At 42.9% G+C, this 24546-nt stretch overlaps 1 long non-coding RNA gene across 2 annotated transcripts in view; it reads right to left on the reverse strand.

The window, feature by feature from the left end:
• LOC147582339 (uncharacterized) overlaps positions 1–20568 on the reverse strand; it is a 135704-nt gene extending 115136 nt beyond the window's left edge. For both annotated transcript variants that reach the window (XR_015248992.1, XR_015248991.1), the window contains exons 1-2: positions 20448–20568; positions 19382–19606 (exon numbers count right to left, since the gene is read on the reverse strand). This is a non-coding gene — a long non-coding RNA (uncharacterized LOC147582339). The remainder of the gene's footprint in view (positions 1–19381; positions 19607–20447) is intronic.
• Between the last annotated feature and the right edge of the window lie 3978 nt (positions 20569–24546).

Consider the following 24546-nt stretch of genomic DNA (forward strand, 5'->3'; position numbering starts at 1 on the left):
CAGGGAACCTGACTGTGGGGAGGAATCATGTATGAAAACTCTCAAGGATTTGCTCAATTTCTCTGTAAATCTAAAACTGTTCTAAAAATAAAGCCTACTATGTTTTTTAAAAAACCAATAGAGGTAAATTGAGGCCACATGGAACATTCGCAGGGTAGAAGAATGAAAAAGATCAAATAGGTTTAAAGCCAGAAGAGACCTTAGAACTGGTCATTTGTTCCTCCAGTATTTGCTGACCACTTACAAAGTATCACTCTCTGTGTGAGGCACTCTGTGGATGATGAAAACAAGACAGCCCCGCACAATAAGTGAAAAATGCCAAATGATCCCATTTTTTGATAAGTATGTGTGTCTGGGGGTGGGGGTGGGGTACAGAACTCTGAGAGGACGGTCACTAAGGTATTAACAGTAGTTATTTCTTGATGGGCTTGTGTTTCCTCTCACTGGTTCACATTATTTCATAGTGTTTATTTCAAGCTTGCTTTGCTGCTGTCACAAGAAAATAAAATAATAAAAGTCATTTTCCTTTATTACTTGGAAAGTCATCCTCCTTTATTCTAAGGAGGCCCCCTTGGAGAGTGCTCCCAGGTGAAGGTGAAGTTGGGGCCAGGAGTGTGAAAGCAAATGAAATGGGGCAGGGTGGCTGGGACAAGGGCCTGTCTCACAGGAGAAGTACACAGCAAGAGAACCCCATGTCCTGAACGGAAGTGTTTTTGGTCGCCCAGAGGACAGATCCCGGTGGCTTCCAAGGTGCATTTCACTCAGTGGCAGCAACACTTGACCACCAGTAACCACAGCCAAATCTGCGATCCTGATCGTTTTTGACACTCGTTCATTTCCACTAAGCTGTCTCCACCACAGTGTTCTCCAAAGGGTGCTTTATAGAAAACTAGTCCCCAAGATATTAGTAGGTGGGCTTCTGTGGTTAAATGCTTTTGATAAATACTGGATTGAATTAATGAATAGCACAAATACAGCAGAATATATCAAAGCCTTTATTACTTGATGGTACAATGTGTTTCTCCAGAACAGAAGTGGTGTTTCCCAAATTTGTTTGAGAAAATAATTCACTACCACCACCCACTTTCTACTTTATTTGTTTCAGCGGAGGCAAGATAATTTCATGGACTAGATAACATCATTTGGTACACATTTTGAAAACTGTCACTCTGCCATATGTCACATTAATGGTTCATGGACCACAATTTATCTTGTTCATCAGTATTCCCACATATCTCCAGCAGCTAACACATAGAGGGCTCTACGTAAGAATTGGTAAATATGTGAATAAATGAATTTCATTACGAAAAACTGACTTGGGGTGCCTGGTTGGTTCAGTCAGCTGGGCAGGCAAATCCTGACCTCAGGTTCATGAGCTCAAGCCCCATGTTAGGCATAGAGCTTACTTTTTTATAAAAGGGTTGGAGGCATGGGGAGAAAGAAAAACTGACTTCCCACAAAGCTCTACACTTGCTGTATTTCTTCTGGCTTGTACTTTCACTTCCCTACAAAGAAAATAAATCACCCAGGATCACAATGAACTGCCCAATCTGGACAGTCCATGTAGGCATGGAAGTAGTCAAAATCAGATCTGCTCACCGGGACTGTCTTTCTCCCAAAGGTTCTGCCACTTGCGAACGAAATGCTCTCCCTAGCCGAGAGTTAGGGACAAACCAACGCAGACGGGTCTGTGGTTCATCTTACCAAACACTTTCAACAAATTCGACTTACTTCATAAGAGTCAATTGGGAAAGACCTCTAAACAAAACAGCCACTTGGATTATATGAGGTGAATGCATGACTGTCGAAGCAATGAAGACTTGTCTTTTCCACTTCTCCATCAAGAGATTGGGGGGGGACATGCTTTCCCCATGTAGCCTGATAACAGCTGTGCTGGAGGATGACTTATACATGGATTACAACCAACTGGAGTCAAGAAGAGGTCACCCACAGTCTCATAAAAAAGAGTTCCCCCGGGGCGCCTGGGTGGCTCAGTTGGTTAAGCATCCAACTTCAGCTCAGGTCATGGTCTCATGGTTCATGAGTTCGAGCCCCATATCTGGCTCTGTACTGACAGCTCGGAGCCTGGAGCCTGCTTCGGATTCTGTGTCTCCCTCTCTCTCTCTGCCCCTCCCCTGCTTGCACTTTGTCTCTCTCTCAAAAATAGATTAACATTAAAAAGAATTTTTAAAAAAGAGCTGTAATGTGTGTGTTCCTCCAGATATTTCCCTGACCCCAAACGCTCAGCCATTGTGGTACTTGATGCTTCTGTCTTCTGCAGGCTTCTGTCCTTGAACAACAAAGGTGCTATTGCCCTCATTTTTTTATTTTTAAGGGCTGAAGAAACTCGTTAGCCCCTCTAAATACAACAAAGGAAAACTCCATTCAGCCAAAAGTTCAAGCCTAAATTTTAAATCTAAATATTTGAACTGATCACTGATGTCCACATGCTACAAAATTATAACTTCCTCTTTTTAAAAACCCTGCTGATTGTACTGTAAGTATTCTAAGCAGAATGCCTTTCAAGTCTAGAGCCATTTTAAATTCTCAAAACTTTACATATGCAAGGAAAGCAAACTGAAAGCGAAAGTCAGTAAGTTTCCTCTTATTTCTGAGATTAATTTCAACCTCCCCAGTTTTCTGCACTCCTGCCATGGTTCAGACTACTAGATGCGGCAACAATGAGGGATTTCCTAAGTTACACAGGAAACCTGGACTCAATTACTGCAGAGGGATATGTGCCATTTCTAAGTTTGTGGTTTGCTTCCCTGTGTTTAAAGCAAAGGTTATTAGACACTAATGCTGCACAGATTTTCTAAATATTCTGGATTGCCAATGGCAGAGCCAGATGTGAACCACATCAGGAGAGACATGCGTGACAGCGTTTTCCTAAATGCTCATGATGAATTATAATTTGCAAAGGGGAAAATTGCAGCTGTGTGGTGCCAGGATCACTTCTTCCAAATACTATTCTTCTCAGGGTATTTTCTCCTCAGGGACAGTAGAGGCTCCCTTTTGTGTGAAATCTAAAGAACAGTATCAAAGACCTCAGTCATCAGCCTGCCCTACCTTTAGGCTATCCGAAGGGTGCGCCATACCCCCAGGACAACCTCTTTACTCTCTTCCTATGTATTTTTGTTTGTGTGGCTGTCTCTGTCTGGAACCCACGGCTCTAACATCCTTCAGAACCTGGCTCAAACCTCATCATGGTCAAGGGGACTCCCGTCTCCAGCCCCTCTCCAGGCTCATCATTCCCCTGTATTTGTCATTCCCTGTAGTTATCTATACTTGTCATCATGACTATTGGTAGTGGCCACTGGAAAGTCTGGCATCACATCCATGGCTCCCTTAAAGCAAAAGTGTGGAATGGACTCCCTCGTGTGTATTTTCTATACTTCCTCTTTCCTTCCTTCACTTCATGCTGTGTGTCCCCACCCTTAATTGGATTTGCCTTTTTCATCCCTTCTAAAGTGTTACCTTATTCTAGCTTCTCTATTTTCACATGATATCTTAAATCATCTCTGGACTAAAGTGGAGTGTCCATGTGAATCTGTGGACTATATTAGCATGCGTTGTTCTCTCAGCACATCCTCCGTGAGTGCCTAAGCTCCCACCATTTCACATACTTTGCCAAGGAAAAACTGATGTCAGAATCAAGTTATCTTCCTGTCCTAGTTGTCTTCTTGTATCTAGTTACCTTTGATGTTCTAATTTTTGAAACTAACTTTTTTTTTGTTCCTCCTTTGATTGAAGGATTAAATGTGCAAGACCTTTTATATATATTATCTGCAACCCGGAATTATCATCCCATGTTATACATGAAGAACCACATAATCAGAAATGTTAAATGGTTGGCCCAATGCCACCCAGCTAATAAGGTAGAGTCGAGACTTGAACCTCAGTCTACCTGATTCCAAATCCCTTGACTCTGTAGCTTCTAAAAACCTTTTAGGTTTAGTACAAACCAAACTCCATGGTTTGTACTAATTGACTGTTGAAATATGACTAGGAAAACTTGGTCCAGAATTGAATAAAACCTTAGAGGCTAAGCTATTGCAAGTTGAACTTGTAAAGCTGGTACAAATTGGCTTCATAAAGAATATGAGTAGATCCTAAGCAGATCTGTCTGGGAAAGATAAGACATACTAAAGTAACCAAAACACTTAGGATATGGGGTAAAGAATCCAAGAAGAGATGCCATGTGCTGATGTCCAAGTTTGGATACAAAGAAAGAATGAATGAGGCACACTGGTTTGGATTTAGACGCAGGGCAAACTGATCTAGCTGTGCAACCATCCCAGCAATTTTAGCCCAACCCTTGGGTTTCAATAAGGGTAGCCTTGGTGGTTATTTCTTGAAGGAGTCTGACAAAATGGAATAGACATTTTATATCTGAAGCCAGAATACAAAATCTTTGTTCACTGAGAATCTATACACGTTACCTTCTCTGTAACATTTTCCCTAACTCCTCCCTGGTATTTCATGTTTATGTAATATTTACCACATGGTATTATAATGGTGTATCTATGTCTGTCTTCCCCACTAGAGCTTCTGCTACTCAAGGGCCATAATATAATCTTTTGGAAATATCATACATATGTCACTTCTTCCCAAACTGATCTAAAGACTGGATGCAATTCCAGTAAAGCCAAATAGAATTGTTGAAGAACTTGACTGATAATTCTCAAATTTATATGCAGGAGCAAAGACCTAAGAACAAACAAGGCATTCCTGAAGGGGACTATCAAGATTCATTACAAAGTTGTACAAAGTTGTCTATATAATAAAGACAGTATTGTAGTGGCACAGTTATATACAAATTGCCCAATGAAATAGATGAAAAGGCCCAGAAACATAGAGAGAGAGAGGAGAGGAGGGTGGATCCTTGACATACGACAGAGAAGGCATTGCAAATTGGCAAGGAAACAGCAAATTCATTAATAAACAGTGCAAGACCAATTGGTTTTCTATATGGAAAAGAAACCCTGTAATTAGATCTTGCTTCACACCATGCAGAAATGTCAAATCCTAGAGGATTTAAGACTTAGATGTAAAAGGCAAAACACTTAAAATTTGGAAGACAATGCAGGAGAATATCTCTAGAACCTGAAAGTAGTGAAGGTTACTTTAAAAAGTACAAACTGCATGGGGCGCCTGGGTGGCTCAGTCGGTCGAACATCCGACTTCGGCTCAGGTCATAATCTCACGGTCTGTGAGTTTGAGCCCCGCGTCGGGCTCTGTGTTGATGCTCGGAGCTCAGAGCCTGGAGCCTGTTTCAGATTCTGTGTCTCCCTCTCTCTCTGCCCCTCCCCCGCTCATGCTCTGTCTCTCTCTCTCTCTCCCTCTCTCTCTCTCTCTCTGTCAAAAATAAATAAATATTAAATGAATGAATGAATAAATAAATAAATAAATAGTACAAACTGCAGGACACCTGGGTGGCTCAGTTAAGTGTTAAGTTTGTTAAAAGTCCAACTTCAGCTCAGGTCACGATCTCGTGGTTTGTGAGTTCGAGCCCCACATCGGCTTCACTGCTGTCAGCACAGAGCCCACTTTGGAACCTCTGTCTCTGTCACTGTCTCTCTCTCTCTCTCTCTCTCTGCCCCTCTCCCGCAATCTCTTGCTCTCACTCTCTCTCTCAAAAATAAATAAATATTTTAAAAATAATAAACAGTACAAACTACAAAAGAAAAAATAATAAATTCAGCTGCATTCAAATTAAGAACATCTGTTTAACAATACATCCCATGATGATGAAAGTGGTCAGAAACCCCACAAATCAGGAGAAGATAATTTGCAACATGTATGACCAATAAAATGTACATAAAGACGGTTTACTTTTTTTATCTTCTAAGTCCAATAAATAAATGAATAAATCCCAATAGAAAAATGAGCAAAAGATAGAACTAGGACAAAGCAGGAAACATGACAGGCCCCCAAACACATGAAGGGACACTCAACCTCATTAGTAATCAAGGAGACATTCAGACACCATTACTTTTCACCCAGTGGATGAGCAAATAAGAAGTCCCAACACTGTCAAAGTCTTGGTCGGGGTGTGAATCAACTGGAATTTTTATACATTATTGGCAGGAGTCAACTGGTACAACCACTTTGGAAAAAATAAGCTGAACATTCACATACTTTATAGCCTAGCAGTTCTACTGTAAAGAAATTCTTGCATACATGTCCAAGATTCATGTGATTCTACTTCTAAGGATAAATCCTAGAGAATCTCTTGCACAGCATTTACATATAGGAACATTCTTAACAGCATTGTAATAACAACTGCAAATAACCCTTGTCCAAAGTGGCCAGAGAATGAATAAACAGTCATTTATTCATGCACAATAAAATGTGAAAAAAGCAAGTGAAAAAAAGACTGGGTATAGTAAAATACCATTTTTTAAAAATTTTTTTTAACGTTTATTTATTTTTGAGACAGAGAGAGACAGCATTAACAGGGGAAGGTCAGAGAGAGAGGGAGACACAGAATCTGAAACAGGCTCCAGGCTCTGAGCTGTCAGCACAGAGCCCGACGCAGGGCTCAAACTCACAGACTGCGAGATCATGACCTGAGCTGAAGTCGGACGCCCAACCGACTGAGCCACCCAGGCGCCCCGTAAAATACCATTTTTTAAACAAGCAAAAAATACACTATTTGATATTATATATGTATGTGATAATTTGGTTTTTTTAATATTCACTTTGAGAGAGAGAGAAACAGAGCGTGAGCAGGGCAGGGGCAGAGAGAGAGGGAAACACAGAATCCAAAGCAGGATCCAGGCTCTGAGCTGTCAGCAGAGAGCTTGTTGCAGGGCTCGAACTCACAAACCATGAAAGCACGACCTGAGCCTAAATCAGATGCTTAACCGACTGAGCCACCCAGGCACCCCAATAACCTATTTTTTTAAACCAAGGGTTCACAGAAATCAAATTCAGAATGTTGGTTACTTCTAGAAGAAATGATCAGTCATGTGATTAACAGGAATTCTGAGAACGCATGAGTGGGGGCTTGTGGGAGGTGACATCTGAGGGAAAGGAGGGCAGGGATTTCTGCAGTCGCCATGGATGCACTTCCTAGCAGCCCAGCTTTGCGTGACTGACTTTGTTAGCTAAAGGTGTAGAATTCAAGAGAAAGGAGCCAAACCCTATGAGTGTGTCTTTGTTGCCTCCGGAGCAAGGAATTGCCTGGATCTGTGGTTTGGCTGTGGAATGAGCAGTGGAAGCACTTTCTCTTCCATTATATCTGCATAATAGACTGGCTGATCCCACGCCATATTACTAAGCTCCTGGCAAGCCAAGTGGTTTCCATGTTACTTCACTGACAGCTTCCCTGAACTTCAGGTTTCCCTAGCTCCTGATTCCGTGTGGTGAAAATTCCCTCAAGTATCATTATTCTTTGTCCCTTATGTTTTTCCAGACCTTCCCTATCACCTGAAGGCTGAGCCAGATTCCTTGGTTGTAGGAAATTTGCAGCCAGCCTCCTTCTCCAGCTCTTGTCTGGAAGAATCCTCAGCAAAGGCTCCTAAAGCAAAGCTGTGGGAGTGCCACCCCCCCCCCCCCGAGTGATGTTAGGTCCAAGGTGTCTCAGGGTGCCCAGGTATCCCTGGCAGCAGTTAACAATAGCCAAGATATCTGACTTCACCTCAACACTTTCAGGATTGTGTTGACAGACCCAGAATTTTGAGAATTTCCATCCAGAAATGTAATATATCTCCCCCTTTATTCAAATGCCCGCTCAAAAAAGCTTCTCATTTTCTTCACCAAATTCTATTCATTTCTCAATAACTATATTCCTAAGAATGCTCTGTTTGGGGTGACTTGGGGCAACAATCTATTGATTTATAGACACCTGCTGGCCACTAGGGGTTCCAAGATGGCCACCCTTCATTTACTGAAAACAAACCACATTTCTCCCGTGAAGAAGCACCATCTTCCTGCAGTTGGTTTAAGACCAGGAGTTTGCTTGTAATTTCCCATTTGTACAGATCTTCCCCAAGGGTATGTAGAAAGGGCCCTACCCACTTGCAGTGGAAGCCAGAGCATGGTTCCTCACACTTCAGTAATGTCAAGAACAGATGTGACCACCTAGTCACCATCCTTGACCCAGGCTGCCTTAGTTACTACACATAGGAGGCGATGTAGGCAGATGTCAGGAAATGCCTTATTCGCAGCTGAGCTCCATGAGCCACACTTCTTAGGTTGGCTAATGCCCTCCCTCTGCAGACCAGCACACCTTTCTTTTTTGTTTTTTTTTTTTTATTTTTTTTTTTTATTTTTTTTTCAATGTTTATTTATTTTTGGGACAGAGAGAGACAGAGCATGAATGGGGGAGGGGCAGAGAGAGAGGGAGACACAGAATCGGAAACAGGCTCCAGGCTCTGAGCCATCAGCCCAGAGCCTGACGCAGGGCTCGAACTCCCGGACCGCGAGATCGTGACCTGGCTGAAGTCGGACGCTTAACCGACTGCGCCACCCAGGCACCCCTCTTTTTTGTTTTTAATAATTTATTGTCACATTAGCTAACATACAGTGCATACAGTGTAGTCTTGGTTCAGGAGTAGATTCCCGTAATTCACCACTTACATACAACAGCCAGTGCTCATCCCAACAAGTACCCTTCTCAATACCCATCTCCCATTTTCCCACCCCCAACTCCTCACCTCCATCAACCCTCAGTTTGTTCTCTGTATTTATTTTAATTTTTTTAATGTTTATTTATTTTTGACAGAGAGAGAGAGAGAGAGACAGAGAGACAGAGCATGAGCAGGGGGGAGGGGGCAGAGAGAGGGGGAGACACAGAATCCAAAGTGGGCTCCAGGCTCTGAGCTGTCAGCACAGAGCCCAACGGGGGGCTCAAACTCACAGACCACAAGATCATTACCTGTGATGCCTCCTTCTCTGTTTGTAACTTATTTTTCTTTCCTTTCCCCTATGGTCTTCTGTTAAATTTCTAAAATTCCATATATTTGTAAAAACATATGATATCCGTCTTTTTCTGACTGGCTTATTTCACTTAGCATAATACCCTCCAGTTCCATCCAAGTTGTTGTGAATGGCATGATTTCATTCTTTTTCTTTGCTGAGTAGTATTCCTGTGTGTGTGTGTGTGTGTGTGTGTGTGTGTGTGTGTGTATCACATCTTCTTTATCCATTCATCAGTTGATAGACATTTGGGCTCTTTCCAAAATTTGGCTATCGTTGATAGTGATGTTATAAACATTGGGGTACATGTGCCCCTATGCATCAGCACTCCTTTGGATAAATTCCTAGTAGTGCTATTGTTGGGTCATAGGGTAATTCTATTTTTAATTTTTTGAGGAACCTCCACACTGTTTTCCAGAGTGGCTGCACCAGGTTGCATTCCTACCAACGGTGCAAGAGGGTTCCCCTTTCTCCACATCCTTGGCAACAACTGTTTTTTTCCATGTTCCCAAATACAGAACCTAACCTCGTGCCTAAAGGAACCAGAAACAGACCAGCAAAGAAAGCCCAAAGCCAGCAAAAGAAGAGAAATAATAAAGATTACAGCAGAAATAAACAATATAGAATCAAAAAAGGAATAGAACAGATCAATGAATCTAAGAGCTGGTTTTCTGAAAGAATAAACAAAATTGATAAACCCCTAGACAGACTCCTCAAAAAGAAAAGTGAGAGGACTCATATAGATAAAATCACTGATGAAAGAGGAGAGATCACAACCAACATCACCAAAATACAAGCAATTATTAGAAAATACTATGAAAAATTATATGCCAACAAACTGGACATCCTTGAAGAAATGGACAAATTCCTAGACACCCACACACTACCACAACTCAAATGGGAAGAAATAGAAAATTTGAACAGACCCATAACCAGTGAAGAAATTGAATTGGTTATCAAAAATCTCCCAACAAATAAGAGTCCTGGGCCAGATGGCTTCCTAGGGGAATTCTACCAGACATTTAAAGCAGAGTTAATACCTATTCTTCTTAAGCTGTTTAAAAAAATAGAAATGGAAGGAAAGCTTCCAGACTCATTCTATGAAGCCAGCATTACCTTGATTCCCAAACCAGACAAAGACCCCACTTAAAAGGAGAATTACAGGCCAATATCCCTGATGAACATGATGCAAAAATTCTCAACAAGATACTAGTAAACTGAATTCAACAGTATATTAAAAGAATTATTCACCATGATTAAATGGCATTAATTCCTGGACTTCAGGACTGGTTCAACATTAACAAGTCAATCAACATGATACATCACATTAACAGAAGAAAGGATAAGAACCGTATGATCCTATCAATAGATGCAGAAAAGCATTTAACAAAATACAGCATCCTTTCTTAATTAAAAACCCTCAAGAAAGTCAGAATAGAAGGAACATACCTTAACATCATAAAAGCTCTATATGAAAAGCCTACAGCTAATACATTCGCAATGGGGAAAAACTGAGAGCTTTCCCCCTGAGATCAGGAACATGACAGGGATGTCTACTCTCACTACTGTTGTTTAGCATAGTTGTTTAGCATAGTTGTTTAGCATAGTGTTGGAAGTCCTAGCCTCAGCAATCAGACAACAAAGTGAAATAAAAGGCATCCAAATTGAAAAAGTCAAACTTTCACTTTTTGCAGATGACATGATACTCTACATGGAAAACCTGATAGACTCCACCAAAAAACTGCGAGAACTGATCCATGAATTCAGCAAAGTCGTGGGATATAAAATCAATGTACAGAAATTGGTTACATTCCTATACACCAATAATGAAGCAACAGAAAGAGATATCAAGGAATCCATCCCATTTACAATCCACCAAGAACCATAAAATACCGAGGAATAAACCTAACCAAAGAGGTAAAAGTTATGTACGCTGAAAACTATGGAAAGCTTATGAAAGAAATTGAAGAGATACAAAGAAATGGAAAACATTCCATGCTCATGGATTGGAAGAACAAATACTGTTAAAATGCCGATACTACCCTAAGCAATCTACACATTCAATGCAATCCCAATCAAAATAGCACCAGCATTCTTCTCAGAGCTAGAACAAACAATCCTAAAACTTGTATGAAACCACAAAAGACCCTGAATAGCCAAAGTAAAGTTGAAAAAGAAAACCAAAGTTGGAGGCATCACAATCCCGGATTTCAAGCTGTATTACAAAGCTGTAATCATCAAGACAGTATGGTATGGGCACAAAAACACACAGACCAATGGAATAGAACAGAGAACCCAGAAATGGACCCACAAATGTATGGCCAACTAATCTTTGAAAAAGCAGTCTCTTTAGCAAATGGTGCTGGGAGAACTGGACAGCAACATGCAGAAGAATGAAACTGGACCGTTTTCTTACACCGTACACAAAAATAAATTCAAAATGGATGAACAACCTAAATCCATTTCAAAGCAGATGAAAGACAGGAAACCACCTAGAGGAGAAAACAGTCAACGACCTCTTTTACGTCAGCCGCAGCAACTTCTTACTTGACATGTCTCTGAGGGCAAGGGAAATAAAAGCAAAAATGAATGGGACCTCATCAAGATAAAAAGTTTCCACATAGCAAGCAATCAGCAAACAATCAGCAAAACTAAAAGGTGACCTACGGAATGGGAGAAGATATTTGCAAATGACATATCGGATAAAGGGTTAGTATCCAAAATCTATAAAGAACTTACCAAACTCAACACCCGTAAAACAAATAATCCAGTGAAGAAATGGGCAGAGGACATGAATAGACACTTTTCCAAAGAAGACATCCAGATGGCTAACAGACACATGAAAAGATGCTCAACATCGCTCATCATCAGGGAAATACAAATCAAAACCACACTGAGATACCACCTCACACCAGTCAGAGTAGCTAAAATTAACAAACCAGCAAACCTTTCTGATTTACATTGCCTCTCCTGGGCCTTCAGGATGCATGGGCTCTCTGGATTTGAAGCCAGTTTTACTTGGGTCTATAAGGCCTGATTTATAGATGATGCATGTGTTTGTGTTTTTTGTTAAATTGAGTTTTTCATTTCCAACACATTTGGGCTTAAACTTCTGGCTTTTCATATTACTGATCCTGACAATCCACCTTTAAGATCTGATTTCACGGGAAATGCCATCCAGGAATGTACAGAACATCTGTTGTGTGCAAGAGGAAGTTGCCATTTGGTAGACCTAGGAACAAGAGGTGGGCAGGAAGAGGCAGGGTTTCTAAGGCTGGGGGAGGCTCGCTCAGCAGCCCTCCAGTACTTGCCCACCCCATCCTTGCTTGGTTCCTTTGTCTTTTGAAGAATGCAAAACAGCCAACTCCTCCTAAATGGTGTCATTCATAATTCTGCAGAAATCTTCCCTTACAATTCACAAAAATGACATAGTTTTAGCAGTATTTTAATTTTTAAAAGTACCAGACATCAGGGTAGAAACTGGAAAGAGTATTGCATATGGATTTCAAAGAGCTATGCTCCACTCAGACCTTAAGACTGCATACATGACCTTGAGCAAGTCATGTGACCTCCCCATGCTTCATCCCATCCGAAAATGGGAACAGTAATACCCACCTTCTAAGATTGTGGTGAGGCACAAATGACTTTGCCCAAGAGTTGTATAAACACTAACTATTATAATTTTACTCTAAGAATATTAGTAGATGTCCCATAAATATCTTATTTCAAGACAACAATTATTTAGCGCTTATATGCAAACAGAATATGAGAGATTCTGGTAACACAAAAACGATAGTAATACTAGTTCCTATTTATTGAACACATACTACATGCCAGACACTTTGCTAAAGTCTTCACAGAAAGTATCTGTAATCCTCAGGCAGGTAATAGCATTCATCCATTTTTACTGAAGGTAAAAACCATGTTTAGCAAGTTTTGGTAACTTTGCCAAGGTCACAAGGCTCCTAAGTGGCAGAGCTAGAGTTCAAACACAAAATGTCAACTTTTGAGCCTTATTTCAAGAAGCTTCAAAACTATCATGAAAAGCAAAACCTATTCGCAAATAAGACATGTTCATAAGTAAATAAATAAATAAATAAATAAATAAATAAATAAATAAATAAAATTCACAAATTTAAAAGAAACAAAGAAATAGAAGATATATCATGGGTAATACCATTGATTACCCCCAACATGTGCTTTGTTTCCTGGCTCTGGGTCTTTGTGGTCACACCTCCCTTTGGGGCACATTTTTTCTCCTCCACATTTTTTGTGCCATGAAGGATACTTCATGGCACAAAATAACATGCTACTTTGTCCATGAAGTTTTCCCAAATTCTCAGTTCTCCCTCTCTCCCTCTGGCTCTTTGTTTACAAGTGGAGGAGGGAAAGGATGTCCTAGACAGCGGGAGATATGGGCAAAAAGGCCCACATCCTAGGAGACAAAGCACATATCCAGGTAGTATATTTGTACAGCTAGAACATAGGAAAAGTAAAGGTACACATGGCCCAAAGTAGGGACTGATCATTGCCTCCTAGTATCCATTTGCAACTCTTCCTTTTGTTAAGAAAAACCCAATTTTATCCCAGCACATGGCTACCCAGCTAGAGGGTACAACTGCCAGCTTCTCTTGCAGCTAGGTACAGTCATGTGACTAGGTCTGAGCCAACAGTGCATGAACTGACATGACATGCTAAAACCCTGAGCTAACATCCTAAAGACCAAGCCCCCTACCTGAGACCTCTCTTGTTCCTCTTCTTCCCGGATGCAAATGGCAACAAGTAGAGCCTTGGACCCAGATATGGAATCCATAAGTGAAGGATGGAAAAACTGCCCACCACCTGGACACTCACGTCTAGACACATGACAAAGGAATAAACTTTTATCTTATTTATGTCATGGTATTCTGGCTTCTTGTGCGACCTCCAGAATCACAAATGTGTGCTGTCCACACCAGATTTGATACAAGACCCACCTTTATAGGGTCCTGACTCCATGATATATATTTGGAAAATAGTTCACAGGCAATAGGAAGCCTTTTTTTTTTTTTTTTAACTTGAAACATCTGTATCCACACAGTGACCTGGTGCCATGGTTTATCTTTCTTAAAGAGCATTAATGTATTAATGGTAAGCCTTTCTATCAACTACATTTCAAATTATGTTAGCTAGAGCTTGAGGTCAGGACAACATATTTGTCTAGATCTCATAGTAGAGGGCTGTACTGGCTTTATTGAAAGAGTTTTGCTTTCAAGAGTGCAGAAAGGGAAGAGGAAATACATAGAGACATGAGGAATGCGTGTGTCGGAGACAATTCTGCCAAAGAACTGTTTGCCCATAGTCTTCAGTCAAATTGCTAGTCCCAGTTATTCTGGAATAGGGTGACTCTCAGGAGGGCACAGTCTAAACCAGTGGTACCCAACTAACATCCACCATCTTATATCTTTTATGCAAAACACAGTAAGCAATTAGATTGAGACCTAGAGTAAGATCTCATCTATGTGTTTCTTTAAAGAGATGGGTATTTCAGATAAATCAATTTTTTCAGTGTCTGACGCTTAATTTCTTAACTGTTTTATCATTGGCCAACAGCAATTAAATCCATGCTATGGTTCCCAAGATGATCACAAACAAAACTTTAAACACATGTACTAAATTGGTGGCAGTAATTATCAGAAGGTGAGTGCCTGAGTAATCCAGAACATGCTTGCTTATTCCTTTTTAGATTGTCATTATAAGAGAAATACAAAATGTAAGCATTTTCTAGAGAATCTGGGGCCAATCTATACCTCTCCTGTGTGAGAAATTCAGGTGTAAGTAGCCAACATTTCGAGGCATGTGGTCTATTAACTAATCATTGGTCTTTCATAAATCTTACCTTATAAATGTATGTTCAAGATATTATTCAGCATGTGTTGTACATTAAATATTTCTACCACACAGACTTATTCCTCATGGGCCTGTGGTGAGGGAGGAAAACTTTAAGTGAAAAGCAAAAATGTGTAATTCTCAAATTACACCTACAAGGAATCAGCAAAAAGTCAGGATACTATTACTTGAAAGTAAAACAGTGAACTGATTTACAGGACACTTGCATTCCTGGAAAACTCAATGTATTTTATTACCATGTAAAAAAGTATTTGTATTTCTATGTAAAATGGAGTTCACATCTAGGTTCAAGCAATGGCCAGTGAGTTTTTTACACTAATGTGCCATGGGACATTCGAAAGTTGTGTGGGATGTGTAATAGTGTTTGTGATGGGCAGGAAGGTGCTATGCATGGCAAGGTGACCGCTTAACCGACTGCACCACCCAGGTGCCCCCGACTTGATCTATTGGTCAATTTATACAAAGAAAAAACTCATTTTACAGAAGGCAAAAGGGGAGGAGTCTATTCTGGGTTATGCAGACTGGTAGTGCCTCTTAATCATCAAAGCTCTCTGTTTTCTTATCATTTTGCTCAGATTTTTCATTTATATCCTCCACACTATATTCAGCAGTATCTGTTTTCCTTCATGTTCCATCCAATATAGCCTTAATTTTAATCATAGGTTTTTCTGCTTTTTTAAAAATTTCTGGGTTCTGTGCTTTTTGGATATGAGAGATGTTTGACAGCTTTCTCTAGATCCTTTACTATAATTGGTCTATATAGATATTCTATCTTCTCTTGAATCTTATTTGGTAATTTATATTTTACACATTTAAATTTCAGCAACCTTTGTTATTGCAATACATCTCCCTGATCTTTTATATCTCTGCTTTGGGCTCTTGATTTGATTATTTTTGAAATTAATTCCAAAGGATTTTGTCATAGGTTTTTAAACAAACTTTATTTTTTTTTAGAGAAGTGTTAAGACCGTAGCAAAATCAAGTGGAGAGTACAGAGAGTTCCCACATGGCCCCCACCCCCCAACATGCATAGCCTCCCCCACTATCAACATCCCACACTAGAAGTGGTATGTTTGTTACAATTGATGAACCTACATTGACACATCATTACCACCCAAAGACCATAGTTTACATTAGAGTTTACTCTTGGCATTGTACATTCTATGGGTTTTAACAAAGGAATGATGATGTGTCCACCATTATAATATATAGAATAGTTTTATTGCCCTAAAAATCCCCTGTGCTCCACCAACTCATCCCTTCCACTCCATAGCCCCTGACAACAACTGATCTGTTTATTGTCTCCATTGTTTTGCCTTTTCCAGAAAGTCATATAGTTGGAATCATATTTCAGATCGGTTTCTTTTACCTAGTAATAATGTGCATTTAAGGTTCCTTGGTCTTTTCATGACTTGACAGTTCTTTCTTTACAATCACTGGGTAATATTCCATTGTGTGAATGTGCCATCGTTTATTTATCCATTCACCTACTGATGGCCATCTTGGTTGCTTCCAAGGTTTGGCAATCACGGATAAAGCTGCTGTAAACTTCCGTGTCCAGGTTTTGGTGTGGACATAAGTGTTCAATTCATTTGGGTAAATACCAAAGAGTAGGATTGCTAGATTGTATGGTGAGAGTATGTTTAGTGTTCTAAGAAACCAGCAAATTGTCTTCTAAAGTGGCTGTACCATTTTGTATTCCCACCAGCAACGAATAAGAGTTCCTGTTGCTCCACATCCTCTCCAACATTTGGTGTTGTCAGATTTTGGCCATTCCAAAGCGCAGTCATCATTTTTACCAGCGAGACTGCAACACTTTTTCTGGAGTGTGTACTTTGATATTTGTTTTTACTTTTCCTTTCCTTTTTTTTTTTCTTGTAACATCTTTGTATATTCCAAGATTCTGTGATGGTTCCTTTTTTGTTACTTTTTATAGAAACAGGTGATATTTTTCTGAATCAGCTTTTTGCTCTCTTACTCATGTTACTTCCCTGCCCTTAATCAACCACTTAGGCTGAAAATAGCAACATGGAAGGAAAGGGAAAAAATGAGCCCTCCCCTGTTCCTCTTCCTCTTATGCCCTCCTTACTCATCAGAAAGCCAAAGGTAGAGAGCGTGAGGACAATGTGCACATATCAAGAATGGGCACCTGGGTGGCTCAGTCGGTTAGGCCTAGGATTTCAGCTCAGTTCATGATCTCAAGGTTTTTGAGTTCGAGCCCCACATCAGCCTCTGTGCTCACAACCTAAAGCCTGCTTCAGATTCTGTGTTTCCCTCTCTCTACCCCTCCCCTGGCTCACACTATCTCTCTCTCTCTCTCAAAACATTTCAAAAATTTTTTTTAAAAAGTTAAGTGCAAACAGCTGAGTTAGTTGTGTGCAGTGCTTCTGCTGTTCTGCTTAAAACAAAATAATACATGTGCACGCGCAAGCTACAAAACATGAATTGCATGATTTTGCCTATAATTTCAATGCTCTTATAGTTTATAATTTATAACTGCCATTACACAATATAAAGATGAATGGTAAAATTCATGCTAATAATATAAGTTTTAATTGGTCTTTACTTAGAGTAACATTAAATAGTAAATGAAAAACATCATGACTATTCGAGAGAACAAAGGAGAAAGGAAATGCTTTATATTTTTAAGACCTTGAAGAGTCCTTTTCCCCTGATTTTCGAACAAGGACCTTGCATTTTCATTTTGCCTTGGGCCCAAGAAATTATGTAGCCAGCCCTACCCAGGAGGTTCGAGCTGAAAAGACTTTAGGGATTATCCAGCTCACTCTCTTCATCAGACAAGGAAAATGAGGCCCAGAGAGGAAATTAAAAGGGAAGGGTGAGATTGGAGGAATTTTCTCCACCCCCAGACTTTGAGGAGTGAACTGGGGCTTCACTGAAACCTGCTCAATCCCCAGGGACCCACACCTCTCTGGTCTGTCCCTGTCTAGGTTTTCTGGCACCCAACGCCTCCCACCATGATCCTGGCATTCCCAGAGCCAGACTTGTCTCCAGGGCTCGAAGACAGTGGAGTCAAACTCCCTCATTCTGTGTGTCTGCTGCCTATTCCGGCCACATTCGCAACGTCCTGGATTCCCCCCTAGGCATCACGAGCATACATTCAACAGCCAGACAAGACCCTCTACCACCATGTCCTGCCAGCCCTGGGCACTTGGGGACTTCCAGACGACATGTTTTCTATTCTTGGGAACACGTGGCTTCTAGTAAGTTCACAAAACCTTTTAAGTTTGGAAAATAAACTGTCAGAGATGGAGTTTAGGGGAGCACAGGGGGTCCTGATGCGGTGTCCTGAACCTTCCAGCCTTTGACCAATTTCTTCCCTCCTAAGAAGACATCACAGAGGGGAGAAGAGAGTGCTAGGAGAACAGAACCGGGAAAGATGGCATGTCTTTTCCTACAGCCCTGGTGGTGTCCTTGCTGTGAGGCTTGGAAATGTTGACTTCGAAAGACTTGACAGAAGCAACTGACTGAATAACTCATAGAACAAGAGCCTTTTATCAGATGTCCTGTCCTCAGGTAGCCCAGACAGCACCCCCGCTGTTCACGAGCGTGCGCACGCGCACACACACACACGCCTTATTTTTACTTCTTCAAGGAATAAGAAAATAGACACTTTTTCTCAAATTACAGTGAGATAATTTTACCCTCCCCTATACCCTAGAGCCCAAGGCATTCCCAAACACAGTCGAGCCATGTCTGAAAGGACGCCATGTACCGTTTCATTCCTTTCGGTGCAAACATGAGCTTGAACTCCACCCTGCATTCCCTCCACCTACATCAAAACCCTAAAAGGATATTTTCTTCCAGTGATAGATTTCCTGGGACTTCTTCAGGTTGCCTGAAAAGTGTTTCTTTCTAACCAAAACATCTGGGCACCGGCCACCGCCAGCTGTGGAGCGCTGGAGCAGATTGGGACCCTGGGCCTGGCACCTGCAGCCGGGAGCCAACACTCCCTCTCCCCGCTCTCAGGTCCGCCGTGCCTTCTCAGGGAATATTCTTCCCTCCCGCCATCAGCTGCAGGTTTCACAATGAAAGACCACAGCCTCTGCTTCAGTGCTGTGGGGTAGTTTCAGGGTCTACCTCCTCCCATCCGCCTTTCCCGGATCCCACCACCCCTTCAGACACCCACCACCCCTTCATGACCCGCCCTTCCCACAGACCCTTTGTTTCCATCAGATTCCATCGACTCCTGGGCGCTAAACTGCAGACTCCCATCACTTCCTGAGCTTTCTTCCCGGGACTCGGAGGTCAGTCCTCCTGCCTGGTTCTCCCACTGCCCTGCGGGAACCAGTTCCACGCAGCTGGGCCACTACACCTACCTCTCTGCTCTGAGGAATGTTCTGGAGGATCTGAGCAAAGCCTGTATTGTAGCACATTATCTTCCTCTAGTGTTTGCTTCGCCCACTGCCTGGAACTCAGGAATAATGACTTACTTTTCTCTGCCTCCCCCAACGTCCAAATGATTCGTGCGGGACTGGCACATAGGGCCTGGCGTCAGGGAGCGCTCCCCACCCCACTGCCAGCTCAGCGCTCTCTGTCAACATACCTGCACAAAGACCCAAGAATACGTGTGCTGGTAAATGTGATTTCAGTTCGATGCCTGTCTTCCAGCGTGTTCCCAGCGCCCCTCCTCCATCACTGCCAAGGCCACAGCGACGTTGTCACACCCTGGAGATCGAAAAAGCCACGTGGGCCGCTCTGCCCAGCCGCAGGGCTCCAGGGGGTGTTGGGGCACTTTGAACCAATGCCAGGATGACTTGTAATTGAAAGCCTGCGGAGAGAGTCACGAAGGAGTTCATTATTCTCCGCCCCCGCGTGCTTCTCCGGACCCTGAGCCTGGGCCCCAGCCCACCTCCCACCAGCCTCCGAGCACCTGCCACCGGGACCCCCGGGCTCAGGGATCTACACCGCACCGCCCGACCCTCCTGACCACCCCTCCTGACCACCCCGGGGGTGGAGCACGGTAGAGCAGAAAGGCCAGCTGAGGCGCAACCAGTCTGGACCGGTTCCCTCCTGGCTTATCTGGGGGGCGGTAAAGAGGCGGCAGGGTCGGGGAAGGGCTGGGGGCCGCTGGGAGAGTCCAGGGGGGAGCCTGGGCTGGGGGGAGAGGGGTCCTGCTTCCCTCCCTCCTCCGCACTCGGCCTGAGCTCCGAGGCCTCGGACGCCCACACACAACTACCTTGGCTGCAGAGCCCTTTCTTCCAAAGACCCTTCCCAGAACCCCAGAAAGAAGAGCCCACGTGTCTGCCCTCCGCTTTCACTTCCAGGAGGCCAACGTGTTTGCATTTTACTTTCCTTCCTCTGCTGCCTTCCACTCCTGACCAGCAGAGGCACCTGGCACCTGGGGGCCCAGCGTCAGGGGGAGGCAGCCTGCACTTGCCCGTCATGCAGAAATGTTTACGGAAAGCCGTAGAAGACGGGCACATGGATGGCTGCGTTAGTCAGAGTATTCCGTCCCGTGAGTGGTAGAAGCCCACTACAAACAAGCTTAATTTAAAAAGGGCTTTATTGGAAGGATTCTGGAGCATCCGGACACGTATCTCGGTTCCCCGTGCTAGAATTGGGCCTCGATGCCATGAGGAGCCCTCCCTTTGTCTCTCCTCTCTCTTTACCTCACATGCTTTCATTCTGTCCAGTGGACATAGGCTTTTTCTGCCACCAAAAACAGGTTCTCTGGAAGCCTCGCTTCCGATCCCTCCCTCCAACCTCTTGGGCTAAAATGCGGCCTCTCTGAGCTCTCCTCAAATCACTCCTAGGAAAGGCCTCTGATTGGCCCAAGCTCTGTCATGTGCCCATCCCTGAGCCAATCACTGTGCCCCGAAGGAGGGACCCATGCCCCCTCCGTGGGCGGGCGAGAGCGGGGAGTGCTGGGATTGACAGCCGGTCGGAACCACGGGAAGGGGGCGCTGGAGGAAGTTCCCCCTAAGAAAGAGGAGCTCCTGTTAGGTTGAGGACGTTGAATGGGACAAGTTTTTAACATTTTGACAAAGGCTTTCTTGGAAACAGTGCCTTACCCAAAAGAAATGGTCCGAGGGAGTTCATCCGCAAGCATTAGAGACTGGGGCAAGGAGAGCCTTGCAGAGCCCCTCCGACCACCCACAGAGGGAGCCATCTACACTTCGTCCCTACACAGCCGGAGCTAAACCCCACCATTAGCTGGGAGCATGTGTGTTGCTTTTCCTTTTAAACTTAATTCAACTTGAAAGGGCTCTTCATCTTATCTTGTGCAAGTGAGCAAGGGAGAGTGTGTTGGTTCAGTGGTGCAATAAATAACCTCTCATTATGAGAAATGTGATGCCTCAGTCCACTAAGCCATTTGGTAACCATAATCTGACATTACAGAAGCTTTCCTTGTGAGCCCAGAGATATCTGAGCCACTTCCCTTTTCAAACAACTTCAGCTAATGGCTTTCCAATGCTATTAGTGGAATGAGTCCAAGCTATCTTTGATTTGTGGCCACTTGATTGGGTCCTGAAAGGGGAGGCTCAGCTTTGTGAGGGGGAATAATTGCCTGGGAACACTGCAGAAAGATACAATTCCTGTGGAGTCGGAGGGACCACAAATTTAGAGAAACTTAACTCCTCCGGGAAGATGGAAACATTTGTAAGGGTTTCTCACTCCCATGCAGGCCCCTTCCTCACCCTGACCGCTCACTTCAGCCCTGTCTGCCTCGCCAATTTTCCTGACTCTGGGAATGTTGTCTTAGAAAGGAGGGGGTCTTCTTGGATCCTACGACACCAAGCCAGGAGCCATATAGAAAATGATCCAGCTGCACAGCCTGGCTTTCAGGTCAAACCTCCATATCCTCAGGCAAAATGTCAGCGCTGGGAGTGCACCTAAGCCTCTGCCTGTGAATTTCAAACTGACTCCAGCCATTGCAAGGCAGTTCCAGTGGGAGGGCGGCAGTGTGCATGACTGCAAAGTAGACCTTCTCTTACTAATAGGAAGAGAGACGCCATCTTGTATAGCAAAGTTGCCAGACCACCTGTATGCTTCTGGGCTAACCTGCAGGCCCGTTTCAGGAGTCTTGGAACCCTGTGATCTAAAAGGAAAGGACAGTAAGGCACAACACTGTGCTAAGCACTCACAGGTTGAAAGAAGGAACACCAATAGGACAGCAAATGTTTTGACATTGGAAACCCAGCCTCATTTGCAGAACCATGACAACCAAAGGTTATCTCGAGCTTGGAAGGGACTTTTTCTTTTGAATAAACTTTTGACTTTGGAATAATTTTAGATTTACAGAAAAGTTACAAATGTAGTACAGAGAGTTGCCATATACCTTTCACCCACTTTTCAAAAATGTTACCATTTTTCATTATGCTGCATTTGTCAAAATTAAGAAATTAACATACCATCAACTAAACTCCAGACATTATTCAGATTTTCACCAATTTTTCCACTAACATTCCAGGATCTTAGACTGCATCTGGTCATCATGTGTCCCTAGTCTGCCCTGATCTGTGACACTTGTTCAGTCTGCTTTTCCTTGTTTATCATGACTGTGACAATGTTGACGAGTGCTGGTCAGATGTTTCATAGAATTCCCTCCATTGGGATTGTCTGATACTGTCTCATGAATAGATTAAGGTTATGGTTTTTGAGAAAGAATACCCGAATGTGAGTGCCTGGGAGGGATTTTTTAAAGGACAAGTAACTCAGAAGTTATAACCCACCTGCTGTCAAACCAAATCATATTTTGTTTGTTCTAGCTGTATTTTTAAGAGATTGTGTGCCAGTTTTGGCCTGAAATTTTTCAATTCAGATTTCTAGCTTCTCTTTAAAAAATAGGAAGAGCTGATGATGCTTTCCCAGCAGTCAGAGATGGGTGCAGAGAAGCAGAGCTCCTCCTGCTTGGCATGTGTTCTCTTTGGACCCCACCAGTCCCATGGCCTCCCCAGCTCTAAGGCCCAGTATCAGCTGCCATTGGTTATCATATCCACGGTGTTGATCTTCTTAAAGAAGTGCTTTCTACATCTCCATCACAGATGTGACAGATGGCTCCACACTTCAAGAGAAAGAAAGCCAAAGCAAGAAACGTGGTAAGGTGATTCTCAAGGAAACTGCATTTTTCCTAATAATGGGAAAGGGCATGAATGCACATTCTGAAAAATGCATGTGACTTTTTGTGACTCTTGTCCACACGACATAGACCTCACCACTTATTTGGCAGCAGAAAGGAGGGATGTGGGTCAAGAAGGAAGCCAAATATAAGAAAAGTAGATGGGTCACAGGAGGGATGTTAAAACCTCCACCTGTCCTAACTTCCTCCCAAGATCCTCCCAGACCAAATTCATGTCACCACCACCATTCGTGCTAATCATCTACCTAGAACAGCTATCTCTAGTAGGGTCTGCACATCCAGGCCTAGCTTGGGTAGAGATTTCCAATACTTCCAAGCCCACCCCAGAAGAAGACCTGTGAGCAAAGAGAGTGTCTTCCATGTCTTTTGTATCCTTCCTAATGTATGACTCGTTAGAGGCACAGTGAAGGTCGGCCTGATTTCTCCACTGCCCACCCCTGCCATCCATGAGTCAGACATCCCTTGCCAGAGCAAGCCTGGATTGGTGGGGGGGGAGGGGGGGGCGGCGCGGGAATTTGGGCGAAAAGAGTGAGCACTGAACCGGGAGTCAGAAGATCTGGATCTAGCCTGGATTGCAGTGCTATGTGGTGTCAGGCAAATCACTCAACCCCTCTGAGTCCTAGTTATCTCAACTGTCAAATCAGGTGACATTCTTACCTGCCTTGCCAACCTCTGGATTTCTGTGATGTGTAAAGATGATCAAGCTACAGAATAATCTTCCTGACTTGTACCCTTCACTTCCACGCACAATTTATGTACTTCTTTACTGTCCATCGCAACCCAACTCTCTCCATCAGTGCCCTTCTATCACATTCCCTGCTCATTTGTTTATCCTGCAACCCCACTCCTAATAGAACTGCCTGGAGGACAACATACTCATATTGGAACATGGAACCTAGTACTGTGGTACCTACTCCTGTTCTTGGTACAGGCCATGTCATCAAATGTTGAATGAATACATTAAGCAAGCAAACAAGAAAATTAACATAGTGTATGTAAAAGCACTTTGTAAACTACTGGGCCTTATTTCATTGTGAAGGGCTAGGGATGCTATCAAGGTAGTTCCTGGGTAGCTGACCTGATCTACCAAGCCCCCTTCTCAGAAACCTCTTCTGGCCCACAGCCGATCATTACCCGACCATGGCTTTTGTTCAAAATTGATTGGACCAAGCTATTGGCTGACCGATCTGTCAGTCTATTGGCTGATAAGCTGCCAATCAGGCTCTTGCAGTCTTTGGACTGTCACAGAGATTTTAAAAATCATGAAATGAAAGTAGGTGATGGAACAGAAGTGTTATGTAGAGCCATGACTGGGCAGCCATATTGGTCCAAGAAGCCACCAGAGACAGGAGATGGAGAAATAGAGGTGAGAAAGATTATCTGAGGCTTACAACTAGAGAGGGCAATCTCTGTTCCCAATATTCCAGTTGTGTTTTCAGGCCGGCTGCACTTTTTGTCTTGTGCTTGGATGTCCAAGAGATTTTCCTTTGACACTGTATAATAAATCCCTCTGTTTAAACAAGGAGTGGGATGGAGGTTGGAATATCTGTTCATTTTACCCAAATAATCTTTATTTAGACACTGAGCAAACAAGACATAGTCTCTTATTAACAGATACAAACTTACCT

This window comes from Puma concolor, chromosome A3 (genome assembly GCF_028749965.1).
Source record: "Puma concolor isolate L17-30 chromosome A3, mPumCon1.1.hap2, whole genome shotgun sequence".
Lineage (NCBI taxonomy): Eukaryota > Metazoa > Chordata > Mammalia > Carnivora > Felidae > Puma > Puma concolor.